A 19,040-nucleotide genomic window follows, 5' to 3' on the forward strand; every position below is an offset into this window, starting at 1 on the left:
TCAGTGTTTGATGTATATAGAATTATTATTAAAAAAATAAAGTTGCTGCCAGTTTGAAGCTTTGCAGATGGTACTGAAAGGTGAATGTGTCTCTCAGGTCCCAGGTCTCATGTCTTTGCAGGAGACTTTGCCATTTATTAAGAATTTTGCTTTCAGATAGTTTTCATCTGCTATAGTTTTATTTTTATTATGTTTCTGATTTTGTCTTTTCCATTTTTCTCAGATTTTTTAAGAACACTGTGCACCACGGCAATATGGGCTGAGCGGCTCATCCTTTGAGTTACATGCCTTTATTATATTTATTATTATATTATATACAAGATATGGACTGGAAAGAGGAGAAATGGTCCCATATTTTCTTTTCCTAAGCTCTTTACCTTATAATGATTTATAGAAGTGGTAGAAGAGATTTGGAAAGACTCAGGGAAAGATGACAACTCTGCACACTAAATTGTGATATGGGTCTGTAACACCAATAACAAAGGAAACAATAAAAGTATTGCCAGATCGCCTTTCTTTTATATGTGGAGAATTTAACAGCTCTTATCATTGCTGCTGCTTTAATTTTTAAGGTTAGGGAGGAAGACAGACCGGATCCAGGAAGGAGCAGGCAGCAGATCGGTAAAGGAACAGCTGTTTATTTGATAAACCAAGGATCCAGGATTAACAAAAAATTCTGAGGCAGAGGTGGTGGCAGTACAGCAGAGGCCAACAGAGGCTTGGAGAGGGTTTATCAGCCCAGAAATGGGATCAGTCTGAAAAATGGATATTCACACACAAAACAGGAATGTTAAAATCTAAAAGTAATACTTTAACATAACAATCTGTAAATACAAACAGAAATGCTATTCCTGACATTAATACTTTCAGGTCATTTCACTCAGTTTGGAAGCATCTTAATGGCCGGAGGGTGTCTCTCTCTTGGTCACTACATGGCACTGTGCCAGTATTGTCAACCACCTTAATTAGTAGGAGGTACAGTGTGTCTTTTAAAAGCGGATGTTTTTTGCCAGCTCGGCTGTCTCTCTTCCATCTCCTGTGGTTGCTGTGGTTTGGTGTGGCCAAGTCTTTTGTCTTGGTGTGCCACCAGTAAAGTGCCAGTCTTCTATGTGAAGCATAGCTGGCTGCTGGGACCGTGGAAACTGACTGCTCTGCTGGATGGTGTGTGCACTGCTAAATGCTCGCTCCGGTGTGTTGTTTGCTGGTTTTTTTTTTTGCTTTTTGCTCAGCTTCCAGTTGTAGATCATGGCACAATTTTGCTGCAGTGTTTGAGGCTCTCCTCTTCACACTTTCCAGGGGTGTGCCCATACCAACAAAGTGGTATATATGAACTGATTTCCTAGTTTAAAGTTTTAATTAATTCCTTCTTAAATAAATCTCTCTGCCTCTTTCAGAGGTGCAAGATCTTGAGCCGCTTTCGGCCATCACTCCTAGGAGGAATACTGTTGTTTTGGCTCTTTACAGTGAGATATCCAAGTAGAGGTATTCTATAAGGCACACAGGTTTTACCATATAAAGCTTTTGGGGGCCTTAAAACTAGACTCAGCACAGATGTCATATGTAAACATGTGTGTTTCTCCAGGATTGGTCAACTCAGGACTTAAGGAATGTCTTTGTTTGAAAGGTATGTAAGGATGACACACACGTCTTTTTAGGTTTTCACATTGATTTTGAGACCCATCCCCGGACCCCGGTCGATCTACGTTCCTACCCTCACCTATGGTCATGAGCTGTGGGTAATGACCGAAAGAACGAGATCTTGAATACAAGCGGCCGAAATGAGTTTCCTCCGCAGGGTGGCCGGGCTCTCCCTTAGAGATAGGGTGAGAAGCTCGGTGATCCGGGAGGGGCTCAGAGTAGAGCTGCTTCTCCTCCACATCGAGAGGAGCCAGATGAGGTGGCTCGGGCATCTGGTTAGGATGCCTCCTGGACACCTCCCTGGTGAGGTGTTCCGGGCACGTCCCACCGGAAAGAGGCCCTGGGGCAGACCCAGGACACGCTGGACGGACTACATCTCTCGGCTGACCTGGGAACGCCTCGGGATCCCTTCGGATGAGCTGGTGAATGTGGCCGGGGAGAGGGAAGTCTGGGTTTCCCTGCTTAGGCAGCTGCCCCCGCGACCTGACTCCGAATAAGCGGAAGAAAATGGATGGATGGATGGATGGATTTTGAGACCCACAGATTTTCTGCAGAAATCTGTTTTTCATGCCTGTCTTTTTGTAATAAATCTTTTTATTATATATGAAGCTGAGACATTTTTTTCCTGAGTAATTTTTCCACCTCACCTGACCCAAGATACATCAATAGCTTCCTGCTCTGTCGGTTCAGCCTGTACACTGCTTGCTCTGGCTCTGACATGGGCTTGTTGGCCGAATGGACTGCTGCATGAGCAGCATCAACTTTACTTTATTGCCTAGCATCTGATCAACTAATCTTAAAGAGAGAGGCGTGGCAAGTAGTGTAGCACTACCTGGACACAAGCTGGGGCCTGATCAACCCTGACTGGGTTGCCTAGGGGAGGGGGTCTTATTGTTGAAAGACCCGAAACCCCCTGTGATCCCAGGTTACATCACTGATGGTGTGTCCAGGGGCACCATAAGATATATCTAAGAACTGTTCTACTGGAACCACCAGTGACTACCAGGAACAGTCTGGTTGAGAACCAAGTACAAATTGGTGACAGCTGGAGAGACAGCAGACAGCTTGGAAAGATAGCACTGGAGCAGTGAGGGGTAGCATCCCAAGCTGAATCTTCTGAGAGGAAGAAACCCATAACAACCTACAGATCAACCTACAGGAACAATATCCCCAGGGATTCCTGAGAGGAGGCTGCGGAAGAGAATCCCACCAGATGGACCAAAGGATGACGATACATGGAAATGGAAACAAGACGATGACTATGACTACCGACATGGTCTGCGGATCCACCAGGCCAAGTGTGTGCAGAAGGTTCTAGAGTCACAGCGCGCAGGAACTATGCCTGGTGAGACGAAGGTGGAGTCTGGCCCGGAGTCACCCCACAGTGCCTGGAGCCTCCAGGTGACACAAGCACCAGATGCACAAAGGACATCAGAACACCGTCGGGTGAAGTGGCCCCAAGCTAATAAGGAAAAGGAGTGGCTCCAATTCAGTGAAGATGCCGACACCTTTCTGGAAGCAACCACCAATGGGGAAGCTGATCACTGCCTCAAGACGATGACCATGATCATCATCAGCCTAGCCGCAGAGAGGTTTGGGTTAGAGGAGAGGCGTACAACAAAGCCACCCTACACCATGAACAACAGAGCTAGTAAAATCCATCAGCTCTGACAGGCGCTGAAGAGCTTGAAGCAGCAGTTCAAGGCGGGGAATGAAGAGGAGAGGGGTCCTCTGGCAAAGCTACGCACCATGATCCGCAAGAGGCTGATGACACTGTACACATTCACCGTGTACTACTATATTAAGCAGACTATTCAACAGCAGCATAGGTTTATTTCTTAAATAGACTTCCATTTACCTTAGTAGTATCTCCCATACAATTCTAAGCTCACAGGATGCCAAGAAACAAGGGAACAGTACTTACTGCATTTGATGAGGATATTCATTTGGTGGATTTATACTAGCCTTGAGAATTGTACTTTTAGTTGAAGCTGCTCATAATAATGCACAATATTATTACAGAGGTAATAAACAGATCCAGTTTTCCTTCCTTTCATTCAATCATGTCACATTAGAGAGATGCAATTCAATAGATGATGAAAAATACCACATAAATATGTTTTAAAATAAATGGCTCCACTCCATAAAGTACAGTCTGAAGCCCAATTTATCTGGAGCAAATACCTACAAAAGTGTACAACATTCAGTCTATGCCCCTACAGTAGAAATGGGTTTTAATCAGCGCCAGCTTAATTTGCTTTCAATGGAAACATAATATTTGTATAAGGCAATTTTCAGTGAAGATGCTGACAGCAACAAAATTGGGCACAGCTTACTTTCTTTTTTATTTCTTTATTTATGTTGTTCAAAACAGCTGGGAGATTATTCCTGGTCCTGCTGAGGGGGACAGAGGTTCACAGTCAGAAGCAGTATACCCCTAAGCTTTATCTAGATGATAAATTAATCACTTTAAGCGATAAGAAAGGCTTGTTTTAGCTGGTGTACTCATATTTAAAAAGAACTAAACTTGCTACTCTTGGTGTAAAAAAATACACAAGTGACAAATGGGGAGAGTTAACAGTTTGATTAAAACCTTACTTTCTAGGCCCAAGTTAGTCGTAGAAACCACTAATTGGAACCAAATTTCTGTTTTTGATAGAGGCAAAATTTATGTGGTATATTAATCAAATTTGCGTAATATTTCATAAGATATAATGCAGCACTGCTGTGTGCATGTTGAAATGTGAATGAGTTTAATAGAACCCAGACACTGAACATTTTCACTGCAGTAGAGTAAGAAGAAGAATTCCAAGAAGCATTTCAGTCTGATGGTAACAGCAACTGCAACTTGGAAATCTGTATAACTCTGTAATGTGTTTTGTCTTCTATTTGGCAACATCCAGATATTCACTATATAATAAATTTGGTGACCGACAGTCCTGGTAATTTCAGTCAGGTAACGACTGTAATGAATCAGTCAGAAATATAAGAAAAGACGTGCAGATTCAGTATCAAAAATAGACACAGATGTGCTTTTTTTTTTTTTTTTTTATGCACATCTATTCCTGTTGAGCCTTCAGATGTGGTGGATGGATGGGGAGATAAGAGGGGATAGAGGGAGGATATCAGTTGTGGAGGGAGAAATGTCCTGACAGGCCCCAGCATACTGAAGCACTGACTGTCACATTTCTTCTAAGCAGTGGAAACATTTCATAACAAGCTCAAAAGGCCCTCAAACCATTTTCCAAAATAGCCTAAATCTTTCTTGCAATGTGTTGGATGGCATCTGTAAATTTAAATAGTGCCACCTGTCCCACAAAATCTTCTAGATGTATGGATAAAAACAGGGTTTTCTGTTTTTTTCATCTTTTTATTTGATAGAAATATGCAAATAAAATCACCTTATAAATTTAGGAGGTGAACACATTAATAAATTATATGAAACATACTTGACATTCGTGTCCTTTGAGGGATTTTCTCCCAGAATCCCTGAAATGGAGGCAAAGGTGCAGGTGTTTACTTAAAGAAACATTGTTCCACATGTTCATTTCTCTTTACCATCCAAAGGCTTTGGTATATCCACTTATAAATTAGAAATCCACAACCTTGCTCATAGCTTAATCTTCAAAACTGCTGCAGATGTTAACCAGGCACCTATCAATATTATTCAGTCATTCAGCTTTGAACTTAGATAAATTTAATTTTTCATTTATTTGTCATTTTCATTAGATTGATTACAAATTTGTGACAGATTTTGAACAATAATCCTTATAAGATAATGTTTTGTATTGACCAGCTTTGACTCTCACAGTGATCACATTTCCTGCTGTTTTGACACCATCTGCTGTCATGGCGAGTGCAAAACCATCATCATAAAAACTGATGGGTGCAATTTTTTGGAAGCAGTATACCTTGATAAAGCTGCATGTCTGTACCTGTGGAAAATGACTGAGTGGTTTATTGATATGCTCATGTAAACCAAAAGTTATTCATTAGTAACTTTCGGTATGCCACAAGTTGACAGTTGCATTCAAAAGTACCTGCATCTGATTAAAAGACAAAAAACAGGGCTTAGAGTTCTTGTTTGGGTAGAACAGAGAGGGAGGAAGAAGTATGGGAAATTGAGGGAGCAGTTCTTCTGTGTGTTTGTGTGTGTATGCATTTGTGACTGTATGGAAGAGAAACTAGAATATTTTGAAACTTCTTTGTTATACTTTTTTGTGAAAAGGCTTGTTTTATTTTATCATGCATATATTGTTTTTATTATGTAAAGCACTTTGTGTTACTTTTTGGCATGAAAAGTGCTTTATAAATAAAATTTGAGATGTCAGTTACAACATGGTAATAAACATATTGTGCTGTCTATCACCTAAGAATTAGTCTACATGGCTTGTCAGCATTAATACAACATGTAACTGTGGATATAAAGTACTTCTGCATTACAACCCAAAATACATCATCAGACATCTACTCCCTACCCACATTTGAATGCTTTATATAGAGGGTGAGTGGCTAAATTAGTGGATGTTTTGAACACAGCCAGTGTCTTTGTCTGTAAACTGAACAAACTAGGATAAGACTTTTCTTGGACAAGCAGAGATTCACAGGTTTGCCTGTTTTAGTATTTTGGGCCACTGGAATTTTCCAGTAAGCTCTATAATAACATACCCACTGAACTCAAGAGCATTAAATGCTCATTTCAATTTGTGGGCTTAATCAGGTACTTATATATTTAAGCAAACACATGTTTTTAATGTTCTACATAAAACAGGTGGTATAAATGGAAGGAGCAGAGGCATGCACAGAAATGGGAGAAGACTAACTCTATTAGAGCGACATCCATAAACTGCGTCTGCTAAATGACTGTAGAATAGAATAGAATATAACTGCTATTTCACTTTGTTTTCATGTTATAAAGCAAATTCCTCAGGATTATGCACTATTTACATTTACATGAGCTACAGTTCTTTATTTGTCGTGACAGTGTTTACTTTTCAAGTTGACAAAGTAGGTATTGTTCATTCAAAATATTGTGTGGAGCTGTGAATGAAACCATCCACCAAGCAGCACTACAGAAAAGTCAGCCTCATAGCTTTGATCCACCAGGAATTTAATATTTCAAGGAAAACATCTGAATAGCTCTTTCACCTGTTTGTAACACGTCTCTTTATTTATCCTCTTAAGATGGTTAAAAATGGAAAATATTACCTCACACTCAACAGGAGAATTCTGAGCAACCGTCACTGCTTTTTCTCCTCATCTAAAATATAAACACTGGTAACAGCAAAGTCCTTTAGGGGAAGACAAGAGCTCATGTCTGTGGTTGGGTGTTTTAATATGCTCGCATTTAGTGAAACTACAAAGTCACTAAGGCAAAGAGAAAATTGCAACAACATCACTTAAGCTGTATTCCTTCAAATCTTTTCTGTAACACCCTGTCATCCCAGGGCTGAAAAAGATTTCACGCCTTCTGCGAAAGGGATGTAATTTCCTCTCACGGATGGCAGACAGTGAATTACACTCTTAAGTGATGAGTGTTTGCCACAGCCAGGTGGAAGATGCCGAGGTTTTCTCCCTACATGAAAGTGAGTTTGTGGTTGCAGATGACATGAACATGGAGGATGACAACACTGGAAGGTATGCAGAGCAGCTGTTGGATCATGCACTCCAACACACTGGTACACGGTTTTTAGTGAGTCAGTCAGAACTGATAGACAAATGGCAAAACTTTTAGATGATTTTGTGAACAGGAACAAGCATAGTGAATAGCCAGGGTGTATTTATAGGAACCTCCGCTTTAACTCTGATATATCACATATATCTTAGAGGTTTGAGATTTGATAGTGTGAACAGAATGCTTTCACACTGAATCCCACCAAAACACAGTAGGTCATCTTTTGGGACCACACAGCATTCACCAGCTCCTGTCATGATACACAACAAACCCATAAAACAATTTGCATCCTTCAAATAATTGGGAGTATATGTGGACATTGTCCTTTCATCATGTGGATTACATTTGCAGCAAAATACAGCAGATTTGTTTTCTGAGGATACGCAGGCCTTTTGGAGCCAGCAAAGATCCTTCACAGTTTCGTCATAGCAACCATATTAAGTATCCTGCAATATGAAGGTCCGGGTTGACTCTGAGACCTCTTTGTCCAGCTGATACTGAAACAGCTGAACAACTGCTCCATGATAGTGGGTCTACTTGTGGAGAGCTGTTTCATTAATGGCTGGTCTGCACACACCCTTAGACTGGAAATTAAGATAGCAGCAGATCCCTTTCATACCCTCTACGATGAGCATCAGCGCCTCCCATTGGGTAGACGATTCAGGGTGTTTTTCTGCAGGACGAAAACATATAAACATTAATTTATTCCACACTCCATCACACTGCTCAATCATTAGTATTGTGCTGTTTTGATTAGTACACATCTCAATCATTGTATGATGCATAAACAATATATTCATTCCTTAAGTATCAAAAGCACTTGGGAAATCAAAGAACATTCAATACACTTCAAATCAAATCAAATTAAACTTTACTTATAAAGTGCTTTTCATGCTGAACACACAAAATGTTTTACATGATAAAAAAGCAATTCATGCATATTAAAATAAAACAAGCGTTACACACCAAAATAGATAACAGCAACTAAAAAAAAAAAAGAAAAAAAAGAAAAACACTTATTATAGTTTCTTTCATACACAATTGCAGCACCCAATCAGAGCATCTTAAGCATCATAAGACCAGTTTTTTAATTGGTTGGCTGGTGGAGGTGAGGAAAACCAGATTATAGTCTGATCTTTCTAAAGGTGGCAGACCAAAAAGCATAAATGATATTTTGATTGTTTTTAAACATTGAATAATATTCTTCTAAGTTATTGCTTGATTTTAATAGAAAATATACTTAAGTGTCAAACTTAAGCTCCAGACAGTCAAACCTTTGAACAAAGTGACTCATAGGGGAAATTGTTTATGAAATCTCTCAGTACTGCAGCTGCAGATTTTCACAATACCTTGTGTGATGCCAACTTTTCTCACTCTTGTTCTGTATTACTTATTTACTCAACTGTTGCCAAAATATACCTCCATAAGCTTGACTGCCCCCTCATTTGTCCTCATGTCACACAAACATTCTTTGTATTAGGTAATGTAAATTAAGACAATTAAGTCATTCAGTGGGCATGTTAGCTCTAGACTGCATTTAGCTTTAAGACTGGAGCTACACTGACTGACACTGGCACTAAAATAACAACATTTTGTTCTTCGCTGTACACACCCAGCAGACATCAACACCTATACTGCAAGCAGCATTTAATCACGTTTGTGACGTCTATGTACGGATGTCCACAGACTATATTTGATTAAAAAGTAAAAGGTGTAAAGACATCTTTTTCATGATGTAGAAAAGACATTTATATATAAAAAAGGGAAGGACAAAGAGGGACAATAAAACTTCACAACCCTCAATAAATCCAGAAACACACACAACCCAGCCTAGATCTGAACCCGGGACTCTCTAACTATGTGATAACTGCACTAGCCACTGCACCACTATGCAGCCAGGTTGAAATGTGAAATGTATTTTTCACAAATAAGAAATTATTTACTCTTAAGACTGTTTCAGAAAATAAGCAGCTGACAAAATATAGTACATATGAAATACTTCAGAACATTTTATACCATGACTTATCATGACAAACTTCAATTTGTTCCACATGGTGATATCTTAACTGCCAAAAAAAACAAGATAACTGAGTTTGTATGAAGTAAAAAAAAAAAAAAAGGATTATTTGCAACATAGCCACCACCTCCAGACCATCCAGGGCAATGTTTGAGGCAACGAGCCATGACAATTCAACATAATTGTTGGTGGTCCTACCTCCTTACTGCTGCTGCAGTGACAAAGAGAAAACCAATGTTTTAATTAAATGTGTTAGTGTTTATCTAAACAATTCCACTATGATATCCTGGTGTATTCTAAAAAGTGAGTTCACTCCTTTAAGACATCTAAAAACACTAGAATGAGCAATAATTACAAAATACAAAAAAGTTGCCCAAAATGCCCTTTCATAGCCGGTCTGTATCTGGAAGTCCTACAGGATCTTAGCCCTCTCATTCTCCACCACCTTGGGAGGTGTTTCCCATTGTGACCTAGGGGTCTCCAGTCCATGTTTTACACAAATCTTTCTGAGCAGTACTACTTGGTTATACATTCCATGTATTCTTTGCCTGCCAGTGTCTTGCACCCTGCTGTTAAGGTCTGGGTGGTTTCAGGGGCATATTAGCAAAGTCTGCACCTGGGGTCCTGCTTGGTGTGGTAGATCTGGGCCTCAATTGACCTGGTACTTAAGGTCTGCTCCTATGCTGCCATTATTGGCGCCTCTGTGCTGTCCTACAGTCCAGCCCTTTCTAGCCAGATGTTTCTTGGATAATGGTCCTGATACTCACTAGTCTTCGCCCTCACTCTTTGCACAAAGCATGGAGTCTCTGGACACTGGATTTGGGGTGAAACCCTCCATGCACGATAAGCAGCTTTTGTGTTTTAACATCTGTGGTCTGGACTTCCTCCTTTGGCCAGCTTTTTATACCTGATCACTGGCAGACATAGCTGTTAATTCACTCTTCACTCTTCAGCTCTTCAATATCTACTTTTATGCCCTCTGGGGTTGTAATGTCCTCAGTATAGACTACCTTCCCTCTCTCTTCAGCTGCATTTCTCCAGATGACGTTCTGATGTTCCTGCTGTATTTCCTGGTGGTGAGGATTGGTGAGTCGATGTCTCACTTGCTCTTAAGGTGGATTTATGCTCGTGCAACGTCCGTGTGCGGTCGTTTGTAGCGTAGCTGATGCTGGTGAGTTTGCTTTCGCACTTGAGTGTAGGGGGTGCGCGTCGTTTTGGTGTCATGTTGCTGTTTCTCCTCCTAATCTGAAGGTGGCAGCAGGGGTGGTATTGGCCAGTAAACTCACCAGGTCGGAGTTCTTTTGATGGTTCACTTCAGTTTGATAGGTGTTTTCTGTTTTAAAACAACAATGGCGTCCAGTATGGTTCAGTGTCTTTATTAGCCTGTGGAAGATAACGATGAAATAATTCGATCAGCCTCTCATCAACTTAATCCACTGGTTATTGTTTTAAAAACGATGATTACCACACAAATTCAGATATCCGGCAACACGTGATCCCAAACTGACCAGTCACAAGGGAGCACCTCCGCATACCCGTCTGCAAAGCAGGGGTGCACTTCAGGTCTGGAAGAGGTGCGCATCGAGCCTCTGCAGTGCTATGCTGAGTCTACAGCGGTTACGCAGACACAGACGGAGCGCGACCATAAATCCGCCTTTAGTGTACAGCTTGATATCTATCAAGTGCTGGTGCTGTACAAAAACGGTAGGGTTTAGGGGGTGAGATTGAGTTTGTTTTCTAGAGAAAAATCTAAATATTCATTTTGAAATAAATAAATAAACTAAAATAGATCTGTAATAGGATTATCCTGAAACACACTTAATTCTTTATTTCACATTTTTTTCCCCCACAACATTATTTGACACCCATTTACCTTTAGAAAATATTCATCAACTTTTCCATTCTCCGTTTTAAAATGATAATTCAACTTTATCTAAGTGGGGTTTTATGTGATCATAATGAGGAATTAGTATGTTACATGCAACAGAGTATTTAAACCACATTGATCAGGGTTTACTTAAAAGTCATTAATTGTGTCTAGCTCAGATTAACTTTGGGCTAAATTTGGTCCATTCCAGACATCTAAACAAGGCCGAGATTTTAACGTCTCTGTTTAGGCTAATTCTGGACTGTGTTGGACACCTAAACACGGCTCAAATTTCAACGTCTTTTTTAGGTCTTTGACAGACCAATCTGATTTAGCCATAAAAACAATGACTGGTGTTTGGTAGGATATTTCATCTTAAGATATTAAGACATTCACGTCTTTTTGTTTGGTGTATTCTTTTTTTTTTTTTAACTTTGTCTTCTCAACTTATTCTTATTGTGGTTTAAATCTGTTGTCGGTTTTAATATCCCCCTTTTTTTTACTGGTAGTTGTTATGCATTAGTGTCAGTTTGTTGTAGTGCTTACATTTGCAGTCTTATAGGCTTATTAGTTACCCATAAAACACCTATAAAGTGTGCAAAATGGTAACCCAATTAGTCATCATTCACTTAGCTGCCTGTTGTTTTCTTTATCCTTAGACCAATAAATCCTCCAATTTAAATGGTCCTATATGCTTTGTTAAGTACAATTAATTTTGTCCTGCAAATTACAGTTTCTTCTAATAAGCTACATGAGGGAAATGCACCTCACATAAGTGTTTCCACATTGGCATTGCCAATCTTACCAATTAACAAGCCACTACTGTAAGTCTTCGTGTAGAAGAAGGAGTGTTTGGATGGAGCAGCTTAGTGCTGTGCTTTCAAGTTTGTGCTTTTGTGAGATCTGAGTTTAAGACTAACACAACTTGTGTTCCATCAGTGGCACAATAACACTTTACTAAAAACATTTGTCTCACTTCCTGACTGGGTTTTAACAAAATGATTACTTTGGTTGAACTGGAAAACAGTTATGGTTTGAACTTAAATACATTCTTTTTGCAATGCAATCATTATATAAACCATTTTACAGGTTGTCTTAAATTTGTGTTACATTGATTAGTCTATGAAATCAAAAGTATTTGGTTATGGTTGAAAAATGATCATGGTAAGAACTAAAATAAATTCATTCAACACAGTCACTGTCATTGACATCATTAAACTTTTCGCATGGAGTTACTCTCAAAAATACCAAAGGTCAAATGTTTCTTTAACATCAGTACAGTTTGTATCTACCTGCATATGCATATGCCACATAAACAGCTTTTGTCAAGGACCGTCTCCTCCTTATACAATATTTAACTTATGGTGATGGTGTCCACAATGAGACTTAATAAAGGTTAAAGATGCTCTTTCCAGGGTAATGTTTAGTATTTGTGACTTCAGACTCTTTGTTTTTGTTTGCTGTTCTTTGTTTAGATAATACACTGAAGCATAGGGGCAGACAGGAGAACATTTGTAGTGCACCTGGATTATTGAAGGAGGATTTATTTGAAATAAAAGCAGTGACATGATACATAAAATCTGTGTCCCTTTACAGCACACACATATTTAAAAGAATATCATAATATGAAATTTCTACATGTACAATGCATGACAATGTGATGAAGTGCACATTTTCCAGAAATAAGTCTTAAATTAACTTTGCTTTCAAGAAGTTCCCGCTTCTTCCAACCCTAAAGTCTTACTCATGCTTTCAACCCTGACATACATATAGGCTGGGCTGACACACCCAGCTCCTACACAAGAAGCAGCACATCCTCCTCAGTGTTTACACATACACATCTGCACCGGCCCACGAACTTTATCCCTAACCACAGCAGTAGAAGCAACTGGAAGCAGTGAATAACTGTTTAAAGATGTCTGGGTTTTCTTATTTTAGTGCTGCATTATCCATCACCCTCCATCAGCCAGAGGAATGTGGTTTGGGTTTTACTTGGCAAAAACAAAATTTGTGAAACAACGCAACTCAACAATCTAGCATTTACTCCCAAATTATTTTCCTGACACATTTGATGTAATTTTACATCAAATGTGTCATTTTCTTCATATGCAATGATGGCAAGAAATCAAAATACTGAGGAAAAGATAAGAAAAGCACAGTAAACTTTTTATACTCTGTCTTTTTGTGGAGGGTGTGACGCCCCCCGGGTTTAGACTGTGTATTAATCTATTCTCTGTTTATAAGTTAGTGTGCCAAATGGGCAGCTCCTCTTATTTAGAGCACCTTGATGCATCTGGCTATAAAAGCTGCAGTCTCCAGTTTCTCTCTCTCTCCCTCCTCCTGTTTAGTTTTTTCCACCACACTCACTTGCAACCACATTACAGCACTGACCGTCCACTTTTCCATGCTGCACACACTTTCAATAGAGCTAATTTTTAATTTTAGAACTATAATAATAATAATAATAATAATAATAGTTGTTGTCGTTGTTGTTGTTGTTATCATCTCACTCAATGGACGATAGTTTAGTTTATACCAAAGACCACTAACAAGTGGACTGCGGTCCAGATCTGGACCCAGAACCTGTCCCATATGGACCCGGAGTTAAAATATAGAATATGACGGGTGCTTTCATTTTACAGTTACTTACTTATGTTACTAATGTGGGCTTGTCTTGCTCCTGCCCCTTTAAATTTTAGTTTAATACCCCTGGTTATACTAAGGGGCTCTTAGCATAAACAGCCGGAAAAATGTGAAAAGGCGAAAAGGGGCAGACTGGTGCTGTTCGTAAACAATAAATGGTGCCTTTCCGGTCACATTACTGTGAAGGAGAGGATTTGCTGTTGGCATGTGGAGGTGCTAGATGTTAGCTTAAGATCTTACTATGTGCCACTGGGTTTTCTCGCACATCGTGGCCATTTTTGTTTACATTCCACCACGTACAAACCCCTCTGCAGCGTATGGCGTAATTCAGGACACAGTAGGAAGAATCCAGTCCCAAAACTTGGATTTCAGTCATGTGGACATTAGGTCTCATTTAGGAGGCTTTACCCACTATGTCAACTGTCCCACGAGGCACAACAATACTTTAGATCTTTGCTATATTTATGTGAAAGATGCTTACATTGTATTGGCCCTATACCCACTTGGCAAGTCCAACCACAGTTTAATCCACCTCAAGACATCCTACAGACCTTGTATAGTAAAACGTCCTGCCACCATCAGGCCTAACAGTGGACTCTGGAGGCAACTGCTTGCAGTTCACTGACTGGAGCGTACTTCTGGACACTCTCAGGTCTGACAATAACAATGATGGGTCATTGGACTGTGTCACTGACTATATAAATTTTTTCAAGGATGTGGTGGCCCTCTTTAAATGATGTTTTTCAAATAAGAAGTCCTGGATCATGAGCAGCATGAAGCATCTCCTAAACCGGAAGAAAGAGTCCTTCCAAACTAGGGGCCGAGACAGGATCAGGTCTTCCCAAAGTGGCTTGAAAAAGGGCACGTCCACCCAGCAACTGTTTCACCTCGGCTGCAATCTCCTGTCATTCTCCATCCACATTCTCCATCCAGCGGCTGCTCCATCTCTGCTGCTGCCTCCTGTCCTGCTCCACCCTGTGGCTGTTCCACCTCTGCTGGCGGGGCACCATGCGGTGATCTTTTCACTGTGGATGAGGTGAGGGCGGAGCTGAGAAGGGTGCATCTGGCAAGTCAGCTGGACCTGATGGAATAACTCAAAGGCTTCTGAAGGACTTAAGTGCAGAACTAGATCCCTTACAGTTTGCGTATCGAGACAACATGGGGGTGGACGATGCCATCTTGTACACGTTTTACTGGGCCCTCTCCTTTCTCAATAGCTCTGGGGGATATGTAAGGCTTCAGTACTATCCAGCCTCAGATCCTGAGAGGCACACTTGAGAATCTGTGCATGGAGCCTGCCTTCTTTGAGTGGATCAGTAACCTGACGGAGAGGCCACAATATGTCAAACTGGGGAATTCAATTGCAGAGATAGTGAACACTATCATTGGAGTCCACAAGGGAACTGTCCCCTTTTCTCTTCACCCTGTATACATCAGACTTTGCCCACAAGTCTTCATCATGTCACATACAGAAGTACTCAAATGATATGGCTGTAGTAGCTTGCGTGAAGGGAGGGGACGAGGGAGAATACAGGAGGGTCATCTCGGACTTTTCAAACTGGTGCAGGTGCAGTGGACTAATCCTAAATACATCTAAGACCAAAGAGATGAAGGTGGATTTTCGGAGGTGGCAGGCACATCACCTAACTGTGATAAGTGAGGGAGAGGACATCGAGGTGGTCCAGTCTTATAAATATCTGGATGTTGATGCATTCAGATCCAGCATACAAGAAATTGACAAACATACTCTTCTTTCTCAGGAAGCTGAAATCCTTTAAGGTCTGCAACTAAATGCTGTACCTCTTCAATTAGTCAGTCATCGCCAACGCAGTAGTTTTTGCTGTTGTGTGGTGGGGGGACTGTATGGTGGCCAGAGAGGGGAAACAGCTCGACAAACTGGTCAGGAAGTGTGTGTCAGTAATGGGGAGGGGGCGGACTCTGTTGGATAACTTGTGGAGAAGCACATTAGGAGCAACATGCAGGCCATCTTCAGGAACATCAGTCACCCCCTGCATGCCACTGTGGTCGCCCAGAGAAGCAGCAGCAGTGACTCCTCTCCTGAGGAGCAGGACTGAGAGGCTCAGGAGGTCGTTTATCCCAGCCACTATAAGACTCCACAATAAATCATGTTAATCTGCACTTTATTACTATTGATAGTAGTTTTTAACTTATTTTATTTAATGTTGTCATGGTGTCATAATGTTCTCCTGTTGTGGTTTTGTATGGTAATGAGAGTGCTTGATTTAGGCAAACATTGAATGCAGCTGGACATGTAAATTTTTCCAGTTAAGGATAACTAATATAGGTTTCATCTCATCTCATCTTATCTCATCTCATCTCATCTCATCTCATCTCATCTCATCTTAAAGTGCACAATTCAGTGCTACTGTGTCTTCCAAAGACCCGACATTGTGTCTCCAATCTGATCACAAACATTATCCCCAATGTTTTAGTCGTTTTTTAACCCTTAATCCTCCTCAAACCTTTACAGAATGACCCATCTCTGCTAAACAAGTATGTACAAAAGAGAAGGCTTCAAGTGAATGAAGCTATAAGTACTGTGAAATTTCCAAATGCCATCACAAACTATCATCCTGTGGTTATTGTTCATAGCAGACAAAAGGCTCGTTATCTACTCTGTTAGCTTAGTTAGGTGACAGAAAATTCCAACAATTTGATCCCGTCTTTTTGCCTAGTTGCTGATGACACAAGCACATCTTTTCTGCGGGTAGCATAGCTGGAAATGTGAGAACTGCTGTCTCGAGTGCCATCAGACAGCAGGTCATGCAGAAACTATACTGTATAAATGACTGTGTTGGTAAGTAGTTTACTATATCTGCACACCTCCACAATAGCAACGAGTGAGTGGACAGAATGTTACCAGCACACAGGCATGCTCACATGCACAGCAGCTGTAAATGAGCCGAACTGTCAGGTTTGTACATTGTCTCACCCATTGATGGTCAAGAGACTTTACCATGAGTTATGCTGAAAAGAACTTTGCAAAAAGTCTGAAGTTGTTCTTGTGGAGAAGCTACTGCTTCAGAATTGATTTCTGTGCACACATGAAAGCAAGATTAGTTTGTCAACTCCTCCAAATACTGGCCTTAGGATAGTAATCTGAGTCTTTAGTTCAAAGTAAAGAAGAAAAACCTTTAAAGCCTTTCTTTTGATGTTGTTATGAAACAGCTCTGTACCTCAGTCAGTAACTCCATAAAACGTTTACACTGTTCTACCATGCAGCCAAAAGATACCTAGAAACGTGTGTTGTTTACTCTGTAACCAGCACTAATGATAATGGCTGAACCAGCGTAGCAGAGTGGGTCAGTAATGCTTACAATAAACCTTTAAAAACACATACTTTACTGAGTATGTAAGGCTCCCTGCTCCCACTCTGCTGATACTCTCATTCCTGAGGTACATCCACACCTGACACACATATGGAGGGTGTGGCAAACTGAGAAGCCAGGAGTCAATAGACATGTTGGCTCGCTCACACACACACACACAAACACACAGACCCTCCGGTAGTTTTCCACAGAAATCTAACCCTGGGATGTGAATGATGCCTTCACATAAAATGGCCCCCGCTGGACAGCTTTCAAAACAGCACAAAGATTTCCTTTAACACGGAGGGGGAAATCTCCAGTTTTAGTGATGCTACTTTGTAGCAGGGTTTCCCCCTTAAAAACAGAGCATGTGGCCCAGGCCGTTTTTACAGGAACAACACTGCATTGTCTTCAACTGTCTATACACACTTTTAAATCTTGAGACTCATCCGGTTAATCCATGTATGAGGATTATTTTTCCTTTGGTGGCAGTGATCCAAAGGCATATTTCAAAGGGCTTTCAGTTCACTGATGACATGGTAAGAGAGGTTAGACTATGAAAACTGATGACAATATGTGGATGTGGTGAAAAACCAAGGATATTCAAGTTTATATAAATGCCTATATCTAGTATACCGCCCCCCTGTATAATCCTTTTTCATCTAGTCTTAATTTATAATTGAGAAAAACAAAACAAAATTTGATAAATTGTATGTATATATATATATATATATATATACATACATATCCATTACAGTCCTTTTTTTTCTGTCCCCTCAGGTCAGGTTCAACAAGATTACATAATACCAAATAAATAAGATAACACAATATATTTAAACAAATAAAGAAATTAAAAAATGAGATTATCAAGAGGATCCTTATACCCATAAAGCTCTTCTTGGCAAAGCAAATTTGTTTGGCACAACACACACACACACATTATATATGTTATGTAGTATTTTCCCAACTTTATGTGTGACCGTGCATTTGTAATTTAATATGCAGCACCAAAATTATCTTGTTGGCTAATAGTAGAAGTAGATACAAGCTCTTTTCATTGACTACAAAGCTGAAAAACTGACCATTGAGGGTCAAATGTGTACAGTGCACAACTCTCAAATGTTTTACCTGCAATAAATACAACCTGTAGATACCCATCAGTGTGAAAAAAATTCACATAAAATAAAAAGATATAGCAGCTATTTACCTTTCTTTAAGGTTCATGAGTGCTAAATAAGCTCTGATCCAGTGTGCTTACACTGCATATAAAATGTCTTTAGTGAGTTTTATAGAATTGGAGCTTCAGCACAAACATTCAAAGTTGCATCTAGAACTGGTCCATTTCTGACTTGATGTTGTGATGATGACTTATCATGTTTAGTTCTGTTTTGCTTTCTGTTTCCTGTCATTAGTGCACCTGGTTTGATATGGCTAGCTCACTTCACCTGTTTCTTGTTAGCTCTCCCTCGTATGTATACCTCTTTGATTTCATATATTCCTTGACAGTCTATTGTAGTGTTTATATCTTGTTTTGACCAAATACACTTTAGACCTTGTAGTCTTCATGTCCTGTTACAGTAATGTGTTTGTTTTTAATTCATGTAATTAAAACCTTTATTCTGCACCCATCTGCCTCCCTCTTTATCAGCCTGCGTTTGGGACCTTGGCTCCGCCTACACTCATGACTAACTTTTTCTCATAATGTGGCTCGTTACATGGTCAAAAACTTAAATTGATTCAGAGTTCTATGATTTCTCAAGTTACAAAAAGAGACAGTAAGGTAAGTAAGAAACAAGCTATTTACACATGCACAGCAAACTTTTCACAGCATTACAACCTGTCTTATATGAAGAAATGATTGTACTTTAGAGC

Source organism: Melanotaenia boesemani, chromosome 10 (assembly GCF_017639745.1).
Source record: "Melanotaenia boesemani isolate fMelBoe1 chromosome 10, fMelBoe1.pri, whole genome shotgun sequence".
Classification (NCBI taxonomy): Eukaryota; Metazoa; Chordata; class Actinopteri; order Atheriniformes; family Melanotaeniidae; genus Melanotaenia; species Melanotaenia boesemani.